This window comes from Ascaphus truei, chromosome 3 (genome assembly GCF_040206685.1).
Source record: "Ascaphus truei isolate aAscTru1 chromosome 3, aAscTru1.hap1, whole genome shotgun sequence".
NCBI lineage: Eukaryota > Metazoa > Chordata > Amphibia > Anura > Ascaphidae > Ascaphus > Ascaphus truei.
The window spans coordinates 168,417,264-168,424,173 of record NC_134485.1 but is presented as its reverse complement, the minus strand read 5'-3'; the positions used below and the strand labels follow the sequence as shown (position 1 = coordinate 168,424,173).

Genomic DNA, 6,910 nt, shown 5'->3' with positions numbered 1-6,910 from the left:
AAAGACCCAAACTGATAAAATAGTAGCATATTTACTATGGTAAATATTAGTTGTGCATAGTATTCTAAACCTGATAATACATTTAAAAAATCATGAGTATGTCCATAATAAAGTACCCTGAGGAAGATAAACAGTCCTATAACACTCAATGCATTGAACAATTCCAATAGTTAATACATTTGACCATTTGTAATAGTGCAGCTGGAGTCAGGCGCTAAATAGTTTGTGACAAAGTGCCAGATAGGGTTAACTCCTGAGCTGCAGAGAAGGCTGTAAAATATCAGAAACATATGTGTTAGTTGCTCCTGTGGCAACTCAGCTTTTAAACCCTTTAAATTTCCTACCTCTAATTGACTATTCCCTACTGATTAATGACTAATATTAAGTTCAGCAAAATGAATGTACACAGAAATACATTTGAACTGATGTTACAGGAAACAGAAATATACCAGCACTTTTAATGTTATGGTCATTAGATTAATAAAGATGACTTTTTTGTACGGGAATTTATTTTAGAAACGATAATATGCAGAAATGATTGACTCAATAATGGAGTATAAAAAACATTCAGTTCTAGTTTAAAAAAACTCTACATTATGAGGTCCATAAACATGTGAATCTGGTTTGTAGTGATTTCAACGAATTTTGTTTAGTGATTTCTCAGATAACAAGAGCTTCATATTTCTGTGGAATTCCCATTTGCTAGTGAACTGCTGCTGCTATCCTGATTGATATATGACGGCAATGGCACTTTTCCATTTGACATTCTCTTTACCCCACTCTCTCTTATGCTTGAACAACAGCTCTTACTTTTGTGTGTTACAAAAATAAAAGGCAAGCCATGTGACAGAGAGACAGAAGAACAAAAGCATTCAGAAATTACCAAGCCTCTGTTTACAGTACCTCTCCAAACCAGAGGAAAAAAAGGAATTTGCAATAATACATTTTTAAAGGTTGGTATGGAAAGGGGCTCATGCATCGTTGCTTGATTTAATACAGATTATTATTATTATTATTATTATTATTATTATTGGAATTAATCACATTTGTTCATTTAAAAAATGGACAATCTACAATAGATAATTAAACATTTTATCTTAGTACTGTATAAAAACTAGTATTAGGAATTGCACAACTGAAAATGTATAAGTAACAGGTATTATTGTAAAGCAAATAAAGGACTGATGTTTCCTTTTCTGAATCTGTAAAGATAAGGCAATTCTTATAGACAGTTTGGATACTTAATGATTTATTTCCTGAACAGTCTCTGGAAGGTCCTGCTTACTAATTTAACATTTTAACTGTTTGCATTTACGACTACTGTACATACGTTTGCTGATCCCCTGCACATCATCAGCTGAATATTTGGAATGATTAAAACAATAGACAACACGTATTTCAAGCTACAGCATGTGCTGTGCGGCACCACTTTTAATTTATACAATAATATTTATCCTAATGTTGGAGGAGCTTTGTCATGGATTGAACAGCACTGGTTATGGATTAGAATGGATTTCATGTATGTCTTTGATTGGCTGCTGGCTATGAGGAAATCTACAGTGTTTGTCTTGGCAGTACCTCAGAGGAGTATATTTAGTCGTGGATTTAGTTCCTTCAGCACAACAAATGCTAAAGTGTGAACTGTGCAGTCAGTATATTTCAGACAAGGATGCTAAATTCAAGGTATTGGCAGTATACAATTGTTGCAAGAAACAGCCAAGTGTAAGGCAAGATGTTCAAGACAAATTTGTGAAATCCATATTTTAGAGCGTGGACTAACATGAGAAGTGTTTACATTATTGTATGGGACAAATGAAAAGTTTTCCTTGTTTTTTTGCGGTTTAATGCAAATGGATTAAGAATGGAAATAGAACCCCATTTACAAAAAACAACTTGAAAAAAGGTAAGAAGCATATCTAGTACTGCTGTTAAAAATAAACATAAAATAACATTTTGATGTAAATATTTGTTTTTTATAGTAGTGACTATAATTGATCATAGTTTGCATTATATTAAATTCAGTGAGGCATTTGAATATCATTTTAACAATTGAAAATGCTAAAATCTGCAAAATTTGTATGCAAATTATTTTATTTTTAATATTTTTGTTTTATAAAATTTATGAACACATTTACTTTGGGGAGACTTAGCCAAACTAAAATAGTTAAAGCTATGGTCGCAGAAAATGTATGTATAAAGGGAAAGTAAAGCCAATTAGATATGTGACAAATGTCATTGGTTGTAATTTTACTTCAGCAAAATACTGATTTTCCATGATAATGCCCAATTTCAATTTAACAAAGGGTAAACTCTGGACATGTCTTTTTGTACAACCTACTGTAATAACTATGCAGCAGCTATCTCAGCTATCACAGGCAATTATCCTGTTTCATTATTCTTTTACTGCCAAACTGATTTTATACATTTGTGTATCCCAGTGTATGTTACTACTGTTGCTTTTATTTTTATACTATAAAAGGTTGTGTTCTCCTTACTTTTTGCGCCCTCATTTCTTTTTCTTTTATTTTGGAGTAACTTAACTAGGTAACTACATACTGTATGCTGTCATAGGTCACATCTGTAATTGTTTGTGCTTTTAATAATTCTACATCATTTTGGTATGAGTGGAGCTTCCCTATTATTCGTTTATTTCAGTATATTTTAAAAAATCTCTGTCCTCTAGATCACTACAGTTCATTTCAGTATTCTTTACTTTAAAAAGTGTAGTGTTTCCACATAAATAGAAATGTCTGTCTAAATGTATGTCTTTCATAGATCTCTTTGTAACTAATAATGTTGCATTAACAACCACAGACAAAGGCATTAGTATTAGATCATTGGCACTGTTGGTGATAAATAGTTTTGACTTTCCATTGGATGCTTAAATTCTGATAATACCAAGATAAAAGACCAGCTGTAGTTAGATTATTCATGTCGCCCTGTGGGTGACCAGATCTCCTGGATTTTCCACAGTTCTACAAATGAGTGTTGTCAGAGATTGCTGTCTGGTCTGATTCTGATCAGCTGTTATTTCCTTTTTATGTATATGAGTGTGTGGAACATATTAACATTTCTGTATAAACATGTGCTATGTTTGGAATCCCTCTCATGCCCCACCTCTAACTTACAGAACAATAAAGAAAGGTTAAGAGCCCTTTGAGCAGCTGGTTGTCAGTACATGCTCGACATTGAACATTCTAATGGGCACCACTTCAATCACTTCCACTTTAGCTGCATATTTAATGCGCCTCCCAGTATTGTTTATTTGTTTCTTCTCCCACAAGCTAAAGAGTGGTATTAAGGATAGAATTATTTACATGGCTAATTTTAATTTAAAATAGTTACTAAGCTAATGCAGATTGTCTGCATATATAATGGAAGACTACGCTAACTATATATATGTATGTATGTATGTATGTATGTATGTATGTATGTATATATGTATATATATATGTATATATATATATATATATATAAATAAAAAATCCAAAGAATCAGCCGGCACTCCACTTGCAAAAATTGGGTGCTTGTCCCATAAAGCAATAATAAACCATACAATACCGTTTGAAGCACGAGATCAGGAGACAGCACTCTGGTAAGTTTGATCACACGTTTTTGTATTGAAAAAGACACATAAACCGACGTTTCGGTCCCCCAGTGGGACCTTTCTCTCTGGGGGACCGAAACGTCGGGTTATGTGTCTTTTTCAATACAAAAACTTGTATACAAGGTGCACCACCTTGAGAAAGGTCCCACTGGGGGACCGAAACGTCGTTTTTTGTGTCTATCAAATATAGAACATTTTTGATTTACTTACCTGCGTGCTGTCCCTTGATGTCGTGTTGCAACAGGTATCGTATGGTCTATATATATATATTAATATTACACAGAATAACAGAATAAACTATTTGTACAAATATCAATGATGTGTTTATTGGGCTAAAGCTAAGTGATTGATAACTCTATCATTTTGGACTCCCCCGCACCCATTTTCATTTTTTCATTACCTTGAAGGTATTTTTATTGTCACCAATGCTTACTTGCTAAACTAATATATATATATGTAGTACCCACTATGGTAATTCAGGGGTTAACCCCTCCCGCTACAGCCCCTCCCCTGGAGGTCAAACCACTCTCACCAGAGCAACAACCCCCATGACCACACACACTGTTGTGAAATAGCCCTATTAGCCAAATATGGCTAAAAGCACTTTTGCCCATTTGTGAAACGTTGAAAAACCACAATCAAATAAAATACAATGTACACATTGCAATACAATAAAAACAATCACTGGCCATTAAATGCATTGATTGGCACTGTGGTTACTTATAACCTTAACAGGGGTCACCTATAGCCACATTGGAAATCAATGGACACCCTACTACCCCATCAACCACCCTATCTACCCCCAACAATGCCCAAGCACACTACACACAGTAATGGGCAATAGCCCTATAAGCCAAATATGGCTAATAGCATGTTTGCCTATTTGTGAAGCATTAAAAAAACAATTAAATAAAATACACATTGCAATTCAATTAAAACAAACACTAGCCATTAAATCCATTTATTGTTACTGTTGTCACCTATGCCCTCTACTGGTGCACAGATATCCACATTAGCAAGCAATGGGCACCCTTGTCAAGGTTCTGCTCGCCACAAACCAGGACCGGACCGCGAGGCTGAGGTGGGGTTGTAAAAGCACCGACCTGAGACCGCGCAGGCTGATCCGGGTTGCGCAGTTCGTAGTCGTATGTCGCAGGATCAGGATTGGAGAAGACAGCGTCGTCGTTGTACAAGCCAGGGTCAGAACAGGAGACGTCAGGATAAACATTGTCCATGCAGGAGTTTGGCAACAAGGAGATAGGAGAGACCCGCTTCAGCTTAGGAGCGCGGGGTTGGCCTTTGCGCGAGCGACGACCATGGCCCATGGTGCTGGTCACAGGAGATGGTAGGCAGACCAGAATGGCACACCGTCTTGCTGTACGGGTGCACCAGTGCTACAACGCAAAAGTCCTGAGCGGGCAAGGGAATCCACTATTTCAGCGCAGGAACCAGGACACGGCCTCTCTATATTAGGGAAAGAGTAGGCCCCAGGAACCAGGAAGCTGTAGATACAGGGAAACCTCCGCTTCAGTGCAGGAATCCAGGAGACTGCAGAACGCAGGGACGAACCTCTACTTTAGTGCAGGAATCCAGGAGGCTGAAGGACGCAGGGACGAAACCTCTGCTTCAGCACAGGGGAACAGAAGCTGAAGGACGCAGGGAATACCTCCGTATCAGCACAAGGAAACAAGCGGCTTGAAGGGAGCTGAAGGATGCAGGACGTAACCTGGAATCAGCATGGGAGAACAAGCGGCTTGAAGGAAGCTGAAGGACGCAGGGCGTGACCTGGTATCAGCAAAGGGGAACAAGCGAGAGCTTGTGGCAAAACAGATGACATCCAGTTAGGACTATGCTCGGCAAGGAGCATTATGGGCAAGCAATACTTAAAGGCCAGCGGGCCAATCCCCGGCGGGGGTGTGAAGGTACTGCCCCTAATGAGTGAATGCAAGTATAGTTTGCAATGAAAGGCTGCACAGGTGCAATAGATACCAGAGGGAGTGTGTATTGCTTTGGTGAGTGAATCCAGGCTGCAGCAAACATCAGGAGAGGTGCTCCAGGACTGCACAAGTCTGCACGGTAAAGCAACCAGTAAACCGCGGAGCGGATTCCTTACAGTACCCCCCCCTTCACGCGAGACCTCCGGGCGAACATGAGCACACCTAGAGTTGGGGGACCGGGAATTGTTGCTGAACCGTCTAGGATTGGGGGTAGAGTCGTGGTCCAGAGACTCGTGGTTACTCCTTAGTGTACCCCCACCCCATGGTGAAAACTGCGGCCAGACAGGGCCATCCATGGGTCTCGGAGACATCGAGTTGTTCCTAAAGTTCTTTAGGTGGAAAGGGGATCCGTAAACGAGCAGTTCCTTGGTGAGTACAGTTCTAGGATATGAGATTGATGGAAGAAACATCCTTGGTACATGGCTTGCCTTGCAAAATGTCTTGGAAATCCAGGGCTGTGAAGAACCAGAGAGTTCCAGAGCAAAAACGGTAGAAGAACCCCCACTGAAAGCCCAGTCCTTAATAAAGAAACCTGAATCTAGAATCAGCGGCCCTGATAGTTGATCGAATACACCAGGAGAAACTTTGTAACAGAAAAAGTCTTGGCTGACCACTGCATGTTGGAATTTGCGAGGAATTTTTCCTCTAGAAGGCTCCCAAGTAATAGTTAGTAAAGGTATAGGCTGGTTAGAAGCATCTCCCGGTATTGGTATGGAAGGTGACAAGGCAAGCAGTAAACCTGGCATAGGGACCGAAATCTTGGGATACGTACAGAGTATTTCCAACTGAGAGGAAATAACAGGGGCAACCGAAAATTCCGAGGGACAAAACCATGGTTTAGCAGGAGCAGAGAAGCGAACAACAGTAGAGCTCTCTAATACTGGGAAATCTTCATTGGGAGAATATATTGTCAGTGAATCAGGAATAGTCCTTGGGATCTTCAAATCAGTAGCTTGAGAAAAAGGCAGAGCCAGGGTAGTGGTGGGAGGGAAGCTAACATCAGAATCTGAAGTCTGTACCTCAATGACAGGGCCCTGAGAATCAACAAGCAGCAAGTATGAACTATGAAAACTCTTAATGACATGCACCTTAGGAGTACAAAGAGTCTTCTCTAAAACTGCAATGGCCCTAACCACAGGGGTACCTAACCTGACAAAAACATGAATTGGTGTGTTTTCTAGTGCAAAATCTCTGATCACAGGACTCCTAACCGATAGTGAGGGTATCTGGGTTTGATTAGAGAAAAAATCAGATGTATTGATAAGTGACATAGAAACACTTACTGAGATTCTAAATTTGCTGGACA

General features: G+C 39.3%; 1 protein-coding gene across 2 annotated transcripts in view; it reads left to right on the top strand.

The window, feature by feature from the left end:
* The first annotated feature begins 828 nt into the window (after positions 1-828).
* NDP (norrin cystine knot growth factor NDP) overlaps positions 829-6,910 on the top strand; it is a 195,954-nt gene continuing 189,872 nt past the window's right edge. Inside the window, exon 1 of one of the 2 annotated variants that reach the window (XM_075593346.1) lies at positions 829-953. The gene's annotated coding sequence lies outside the window, so the exon portion shown is untranslated. Of the gene's footprint in view, positions 954-1,632; positions 1,904-6,910 lie in introns of those variants that run through there. The other variant, XM_075593345.1, reaches the window with a different exon arrangement.